Below are 9197 nucleotides of genomic sequence, written 5' to 3'. Positions count from 1 at the left end.
TCCATTGTGTAGATGTACCACAATTTCTGTATCCATTCCTCTGTTGAGGGACATCTGGGTTGTTTCGATAGCTATAGTTTTAAAAACCCACAATTTGTACATGCATCATTTGTAACAAGAACAGCTGAATGGACATCATTCTTTCTCCTTTGGTAGCTATCTTGATTTTCTAAAAGGAATTGCTACTCTACTTTCAGTCACCATAGTTCAAATTAGGTCAGGCTAAGGGAGGCTACCTTGAAGTTAGGCTTGGCTAACCAGAGTCTCGGGGCCTGGGCACCATAGTGAAAGCTTCCAAAACCCATCTGCAGCAAACGATGGCCTTAGAGCCAACAGATTCCAGGGTGATCTGGCTGAATTCTGTAGAAAGCATCCCCTCTACTGAAATAGAGTGTGTGTGTGTGTGTGTGTGTGTGTGTGTGTGTGTGTGAGCTAACCAATCGTCTTCTTCCCACTTCTGCTTTATCTTGAGTTTTCTGTGATGTGTGTGTAAAAACAATACTGATGCATACACAAGAGAGAGACAGGATGCCTATGGACTGACGGCCATCTAGACGAGTATCAAAACTTACCTTAGACACCGGCATGTCAAGTATCCCCTTTCGCTTGCTACTTGTGTCCTGCAAGGCCCTGAGCATTAGTCTAACTTCGTAGGAACACAGGCTAATCCATGCCCTCTCAAGATGATGCCTTTTTCAGCTCTAGGTTCTTTTCCTAACAGCATCCCAAGGACAGTCTTTTTAGATGGGTGACCTAGAGCCCAGGATCCACAGTGCTAGGTTCTAAAATAGCACCTGGCTCAGCCAGTGGCAGTCAGAGCCAACAGACTTTACTGTGATCTGGCTGCACAGAAGACACATTCTTGATGACACCTGAAAAGTGCCATTTTCGAAAAGTGAGATACAGCCTCCTCTCTAAACATCAATCCTGCTTGTTCTGGAAAAACCCCAGTCCCCATATTTGTGAACTGACCTCTGGGTGCTGAGACAGAAGAATGAAACAAATAGATCCATCATCAGTAGAACTTAATATGCAGGAGACTTGCCGACAGGAACATCATAGTAGCAGCAAGACCATTGATTCCCATGATTTGGGTCAGAAGAAGAGGTTGATCAGGTTAGAAATGAGTCTATTCAGGTGGTTTATCTCAAGTCAAGGTCAAGGATATCAGCCATGTTCCTGGTGTACCAGGGTCTGGCTGGAAAGCTCCACATCCTACTCAAATGAGTTTCTGTGCTAGCTACTTTTATATTGCTATCATAAAACACTGCCACCAAAGCAACTTACAGAAGGAGTTTCTTTTGACTTTATGGTTCCAGAGTCCATCCTGGCCAGGAAGCATGGCAGCCAGCAGCAGGCATGGTGGCAGGAGCAAGAAGCTGAGAGAGCACATCTTCAACCACAAGCCCAAGGCAGAGAGTGAATTGGAAGTAGTGGTAAAGGTTTAAACTCTCCTGCCCACTTCTTCCTCCAGTGAGGCCACACTTCCTAAACCTCTCTTAAACCATGCCACCTATGGGGAACCAATTCTTCAAATGCACAAGACTTACAGGGGGTATTTTTAATTCAAACCACCACAGATTGATTTTGTTTTATCAGATTTTTTGCAGTCATTCATTCTTATTAACTAATTAATTAATAGGGCTGAGGAATGAACCCAGGACCTTGTATATGATAAGTAAGTGCTTCACTGTGAATCTATACTCCCAGCTCTTGCTTTTTTATTCATTTATTGCTTGCTAGAAAATTTTGGGCAAAACTTACTAGGGTAAGTCAAGTCATGTCAAGCTGAGTCTCAAACCATTCCTAGGTTATGTACTCTAGAAAAATGAATTGTATTGCTACAAAGACCTTTCCTAGAAGGCTCACAGTACTTCTATTAGTAATGACCCCAAGCTGGAAATAACTAAAATGGTCACAAAGGGGAGGCCAGATAATAGCATGTGACATATTCGTATAGTCAAATACTATTTAGCAGCAAAAGGGAATGAAATGCGGGTATAGGCAACACAGTAGTAGCTCTCACAATCTGTGTGGAAAGTGAGAGAAGACGTGAAAAAGTGTGTGTTGCCTTCTTCTACATCTTCAGGGGTCTAGAGCAGGCAAATTCAATCTGCAGTTTGACAAAGCTGACCAGCACTTGTCTCTAGTGTCATGCAGGAGCAGAAGATTGGTTACAAAGAACGCAACAGACCACTCTGCAGGTCAATGACATGTTTTGTTCTTACTTGAATTTCAATGGTACATATACACCATCATCGAACTGAGCATTTGAATCATGCTTGTGAATCATGCTTCAGTTAAATTGTGTGGTTAAATGTGGTATTTCCCTATAGTTTTCCCATATATGCATGTGTGTGTGTGTGTGTGTGTGTGTGTGTGTGTGTGTGTGTGTGTGTAGGGGATTTGCCTGCATGTATGTCTATGTACCACATGCATGATGCCTGGTCAGAAGAAAGTGTCACATCTGCTGGTACTTGATATACATGCTGGAAACTGAACCTAGATCCTCTATAACAGCACACATGCTCATAAGCACTGAGCCATCTCTGAGGCTCTAGACTTTTCCTTTTAAAAGCTTGTGGTGTTTAGAAGATAATCTTGACTTCAAATTTAGCTCATACTGTCAGAGGTTTCAGGCCACGGTCATTTGCACCTTGATGCCTCTGCATCTTTACAAAACAGCACACCCTCATGCAGAAGGATGGAAGAGGAAGTTGCTTACCTGACAGTGGCCCAATAAAAAGGAAGATAATGGAGGAGGCCAATAACAAGAATCTGCCAAAGGCTATGCACCTAGAAGATTCAGCCTGCTCTGCAAGGCTATCCAGTATCTCTTTCAAGGGCATGCCCCAATGACCCCACTTCTTCCCACTATGCCTTACTCTCTAAAGGTTCATAACACTCCTGAAGGATCATGGGCTGGGGATTGAAATCTTTTGCATCAGCCATGGGGAACATTCCGAATCCAAATTATAGCAATTACTGGCAGTAAATCACATTGTGGAAAAGCTCTCCACCATCCAGACACATAGATCTTCCACATTCCTGCACACGCCTTTGTATTCATCTCCTCAGGGCTTTCGCTCCCACTGTTCTCTGACTTGGAAGGTACTGTGCCCTCTTCTCTCTCTGGAAAAATACCATTTGTCATTCCTTTCTTCCTCCCTTCCGTCATTCAGCAAATACTACTAAGTGCCAGGCCCTGTGACATGTGATAGGGCTACAAAGAAAGATAAATCAGGGGCTCTATTCTTTAGGGGCATATACCAGAAAATGGAGTTTTACTCAAATGTAGATAGATTTATATTCGCAGGATTTTTGTGGCTGACAAAAAGACTCTCAAAGAGTGTTCGCCTGGAAGCTACGACCTGCTTTGTCACACTACCTAGAAAATGAGCTGGTCCTTCTGTATGCATGTATTTTGCAGCTTCCCTAGAGGTTCTCTGTTAGGTTTAGAGAAATGGAATCACTGAGGAGCTTGACAAGGCTGAGGAAGCTCCAAGAAACAAAAGAAAACCCTGGTTTAAATGTGTGTTCAGAGCAGAGCGTGGTGATACACCCTTGTAATTTTGGCGCTTTAGCAGCTGAGGCAGAAGGATAAAGAGCTCAAGGTCATGCTCAGCAATATAGTGAGCTCTAAGTTAGCCTGGGCTATGTGAGACCTGACTCAAACAAATGAATGGAGAGAGAGAGAGAGAGAGAGAGAGAGAGAGAGATGTGGATAGAATGTGGAAACACAAAGACAAATGTAGCAAGACAGACTTCAAGTTGCTCCTTCTAAGACCCCAGCTTAGGAACCAACTGAGGAAATGCTTGTAGGATTTTCTACTCTAGTCTGGCTCTTCCTTTGTTTTTGTTTTTTTTTTCTTCCCTTGCTTCCGATAACATATTTCCTGGCAGGAAGTCACTGTGTAGCCCATCCTCAGGGAGAAGGGGTCAGGTCTTGATAGCTGAGCATCTTTATAAGTTATGATTCTTAGGCATTGAAGATCAGCTCTTCCATCTTTATTCTCATTTATTTCACTAGCTTTGAAGGTAACATACAAAATAATTTCTCAGCTTATATTTTCATTATTCTGTGCCATTATATCTGTTCTTACTCATGCCTTTCCTCTCTCCCCAGCTCCTTTTCCCTTCTGCTTCCAGGTCACTTCTATGTCATCATCCTTTATTCCTGTCTGCCATCCCTGACTTAAGATCCCTCCATCCTCCCCTGTAGTCCTCTTTCCATATGACTTACACACACACACACACACACACACACACACACACATACACACACACACACACATTCAAAACTAGACTGGGTATAAGAAAAAATGTGCTACTTGTCTTTCTGAGTCTGGCTTATTTCATGGAACATAATGATCTCTTGCTCTATTGCTCTATTTTCCTACAGATGTAGTGAGTTCATTTTTCCTAGTAAAGGAATAAAATTATTTTGGGTATATAGACTACATAATATCCATTCATCTGTGACGGACATGTGGCTGGTTCCATTTCTTGGCTATTGTGACCAGTACAGCAGTAAATATGAGTGTGCAAATATCTCTGTGACATGTTCTCAGTCACTTCTTTATGATATGGATTTATTTATTTGACCACTTATTTTTATCAGTATAGACTTGCAGCTATGCTATGCTCTGGGTGGTCATCCTATGGTACTTAATGCTCATGTTTTCCCAGAGCTCAGGCACCCCTTTTACCAGATCTTTCAGTTACCTCTTGTGTACATATAATTTGCTCCATATGTGGTACCTGAGGAGAATATGCACAACTTCCCTGCTTCCTGGCACTCCATGATGCCCTAGAATCATCCTTGTATGTTTCCTATAGCAGTCCCAGAATCAAGGATTGGGAGCCCTGGCTCCTTCCATAGAGAATGGTATTAGTTCTGAGTATTAGGTGCATTTGTTGATATTTTTGCATTGAATTGCTTTATCAATAGAAAAAGTGTTCCCAGAGTTCAAAATTTTTAAATTAATTTCATTTTTAAAAAATCCATTATCAGGACCTACAGAGATGGCTCAGCAGTTAAGAACACTGGGTGTTCTTGCAGAAGACCTATCTATGTCTGGTTACCACCACCCACATGGCAGTTCATAACCATCTGTTACTCTAGTTCCAGGAGATCTGATGCCTTCTGAACTCTGGGGGCACTGCATGCATGTGATGTACCCACATATACACAGATGAAACATATATACATAAGATATAATAATAATAAAAATAACAACAACAACACTAATAAAAATTTTAAAGTTCAATGACAATATCTCAGTTACTTTACACACTGTCTTATTCAGGGTTTCTATTCCTGCACAAACATCATGACCAAGAAGCAAGTTGGGGAGGAAAGGGTTTATTTAGCTTACTTCCACATTGCTGTTGATCACCAGAGGAAGTCAGGACTGGAACTCAAGCAGGTCAGGAAGCAGGAGCTGATGCAGAGGCCATGGAGGGATGTTCCTTACTGGCTTGCTTTTTCCTGGCTTGCTCAGCCTGCTCTCTTATAGAACCCAAGACTTCCAGCCCAAGGATGGCACCACCCACAAGGGGCAATTGAGAAAATGCCCCACAGCTGGATCTCATGGAGGCACTTTCCCAACTGAAACTCCCTTCTCTGTGATAACTCCAGCCAGTGTCAAGTTGTCACACAAAACCAGCCAGTACATACACTTTAGTTTCTGCTACAGAAACAATATAATTTAATTAGGACCCCTCTAAGAAGGCCCATAGTTTAGGCTGGAAACACAAAGCACTAGTACATTAAGTTTCGAATTCATAAATGGGTTAACCCATGATCACTCACCCTCTAAGTTCTTGCCTCTCAACACTGATGCCCAGTGAGGGTCTAGCCTTCAACACTCAAGCTTCAAGGGGACATTTACCATCCAGACATGGCTCATTTTTCAACCAAGCAAAGTCTTTCATGATTACTCAAGTTATACAGTCAGCACCATTGAGTGTAAAATCTTTGTCTAGGCCAGAAGTGATTCAGGGATAGTACATTCGCTTCCTTTTCACCTGGCCCTAGGTTCACCCTCCAGCACTTCAAAGAAAGAGAAATGCATTTTTTACCTAGTGCCATGTATATCATTTTCAGTCTAAACTGTGAGACATCTTAGAGGGGTTTATTAGTTAATTAGTTAGGTCTTTGAGTCAGGGTCTCTCTGTGTAGCCCTGGCTTTTGTGGAACTCATTCTGTAGGCCAGGCTGGCCTCGAACTCAGAAATTAACCAAGTGCTTTTTAGAAGGTTATAAAATAAATATAAGTATTCCTATAGCAGAAACTATAAATATAAATAGGTAAGGTCACCAAAAATGGCATGCTCTTACAGTTGAAACGTGTCAGGAGGCTGAAACAAAAACTGGATAATGAGTTCCATGCTACCCTGGGTTACATGGCCTCTGTTTCTGAAATGAATAAACAAGCATGTAAGGTTTATCTTAAAAACAACAACAGAAAGATATTGGGTAAAGTGCACAGTTTCAGAAGGTGTATTCCGGGTTGACAGTTTACTTAGTCTTTTAGGGGTATAGATTATCTTTTAGGGATATAGATATAGGGATATCTTTTAGGGATTATCTTTTAGGCTCTAGACATTGAAAGAAATTTATTTACTGATACTAGATTTTATTAGAAAAAGTCCAGACCAACTGCTAAAGGCTTGGGTGAGGGGGGTGGACGTTTTCTTTGTCTCTCTTCCAGAAGGAAGAGGTAAGACAAAGAGTTATTTAAAGAGCATTCTTCACTCATCTTAGGAAGTGAAAATTCCTTGTCCTAAATCTCCCTTACTTTATTGTTCTTCCCCAAAGCCTGCATGGCAATGCAATTTACACATTGCTCACCCATAACCAAAACCCATCATTGGCCCTAGAAGCCAAGTTTGGGAAGAATCTCATCAAACAGAAGGTAACTGTTCTAATGCTGGGACAACATTTAAAGTTTACCTATAAGGCCAGGTCATGCTCTCTCTCTCTCTCTCTCTCTCTCTCTCTCTCTCTCTCTCTCTCTCTCTCTCACACACACACACACACACACACACACACACACACACACACAAAGATTTCTTAAAAAAAAAAAATAAAGCCCAACACTAATTTCTACATACATTTGATAGGAGAGAAGTTTTTTAACTCAATAAAATCGTTTGTTAAGTGGGTTTCGTTGTTTTTGTTTGTTTGCTTGTTTTATGTTTTTGTTTTCATTGTGCTTTTGAGACAGAGTTTGTCTGTGTAACCCTGGCTGTCCTGGAATTCCTGTTGTAGACCAGGCTGGCGCTGAACTCACAGAGATCTGCTTGCCTCTGCCTCTGCTCTGATTAAAGGCATTCACCACCATTGCCTGGCTTGAAAATAAGTTTCAGCTAAACTTTTTAAAGCAGTTGGGCCCTGCCGACCCCACTTGTAATAGAGTAGCTTTTTGCGTGGAAGACTTTGTTATCTTTGCAGGATTTGTGAGCAGGAACGATGAATTTGGCTTGCAGCAGACAAGCAGGTGGCTTCTCCGCCAGGTACTACCTGCAGCTTTCTTTAGGAGAGCTTGGGTGACATTTTTATTACTTCTGCTGCCGCAGAATGAAAGTAGCTTTTTCATTTTGATTTACGATAGGTTTTGTAAATGTCAAATTCCTTGTTAAAGAGTAAGAGTTGACATTCCAGAAGCCAAAGGATGATAAAAAATGTTTGAATACTATATACACAGCTATAGCTGGGAGTTGCTGCTGCACATCACAATATGAGAACACTCATAGAAAGCAAGGCAACCTATCCTTCAAGCAAGCCTCTGAAGGGGAGAAATTAAGCTGCCACAAAGCCAAAGAATGATGCAGTATGTGGTTTACCCGCTTACAGTTCAAGTATAAAGAAAATTAATAGATGAGCCGAAACAATCCAAAATACATTTAGTATGATGTGGGTTCTGATTAAATTTATTTAACCCTGATGCCAATTCCTTGGGATTAACTTTTAAAGTTGTATGCCCCTCAGTTTTAGAGGGAAACCAAAAATCATTTTTGTCCTACTATATTCAAGGGGAAAAAATTATCCAAGCATATTACCAAGCAGGTTGCATCGTATTTTCACTCTTTCAGGTTTGGGAAATTGTTGGGTGATAGATTACTTAACAGAATGTCAAAGGAAGAGAGATGACTCAGCTGCTTTATGTGCACTCAGGATGCTAATGTGCACTAGGGTCAGGAACTCAGATGGAGATGTTTGCAGGGGCCAGATGATGACATGCATGTGTGCCCAGCAGAGATAAAGACAGGCTGGGTAACCCTCGCCTGCTCACTGTATTTCAAGGGAACATGGCCCCATAAATATAGGGCGAGGAAAAGGCCAGACATCTGCTATGTTAGGAGAGTTCCAGAACACATTTTAAAAACATGGTCAGTCCTTCCATTTTGAAATATTGGCAGTGATGGTTTTTGGAAACCTCACATGTAGTCTGAGAGCTGCAAAGCCAATAATAGACGGCTTTCTATCCGGAACAACCTACTCACCACAATAGCTCACAAGGCATGGAATTGTCAAGTTCATCTGAATTCTTATGTTGGCTCAGCTGAACACTTTGTTTGAGAGATTAAGCAAATATGAAAAGCTTGCTTAATGACTTAAGAATCAAAGTAAAGCCTGTTGTAGATCTTAATAGAGGGCATCATCAGATGATCACAGCTGGGTGTACTCAGTCACTCCACAAGTATGCACTGAGAATCTCGAATGTGCCAGATATTGTTATTACTCCCAGGAATACTGCTGAACCAGAGAACCACTAGGCGCTTACATTCTGGAGGTTGAAGGTAAAACCAGTAGGTAAGTAAGACAAACAATGGCTAATAGCAAAAGCCACCCAGAAAATTAGGGGTGAGGTTGTTGCTAGTTCAAAGCAATGGACTTCTGTACACTAGCCTTTAAACACTCATGTTGGAGGTCTTCTTCCACTCTGGAATATCAATGTTGCTTTATTCCTTTGTTCTAGGGCCTCATCCTGAGGTCACCTGTGGTGCATTTTAATAAATAGAAGGCCAGTTTATTTTAAATTAGTTACATTTTAATCGTCTTGACTAGATTTGGGAGAAATGTTGATCCAAGAGGGATTTAGGGAAACCCCTAATCTAATCAGTAACTTAATTACAATGCCTGGGTGGAGGTTGCTACTGCTGTTGCTGCTGCTGCTGCTGTTGAATTCC

This window comes from Mastomys coucha, unplaced genomic scaffold, assembly GCF_008632895.1.
Source record: "Mastomys coucha isolate ucsf_1 unplaced genomic scaffold, UCSF_Mcou_1 pScaffold7, whole genome shotgun sequence".
Taxonomy (NCBI): Eukaryota; Metazoa; Chordata; class Mammalia; order Rodentia; family Muridae; genus Mastomys; species Mastomys coucha.
This window is presented reverse-complemented; position numbering follows the sequence as displayed.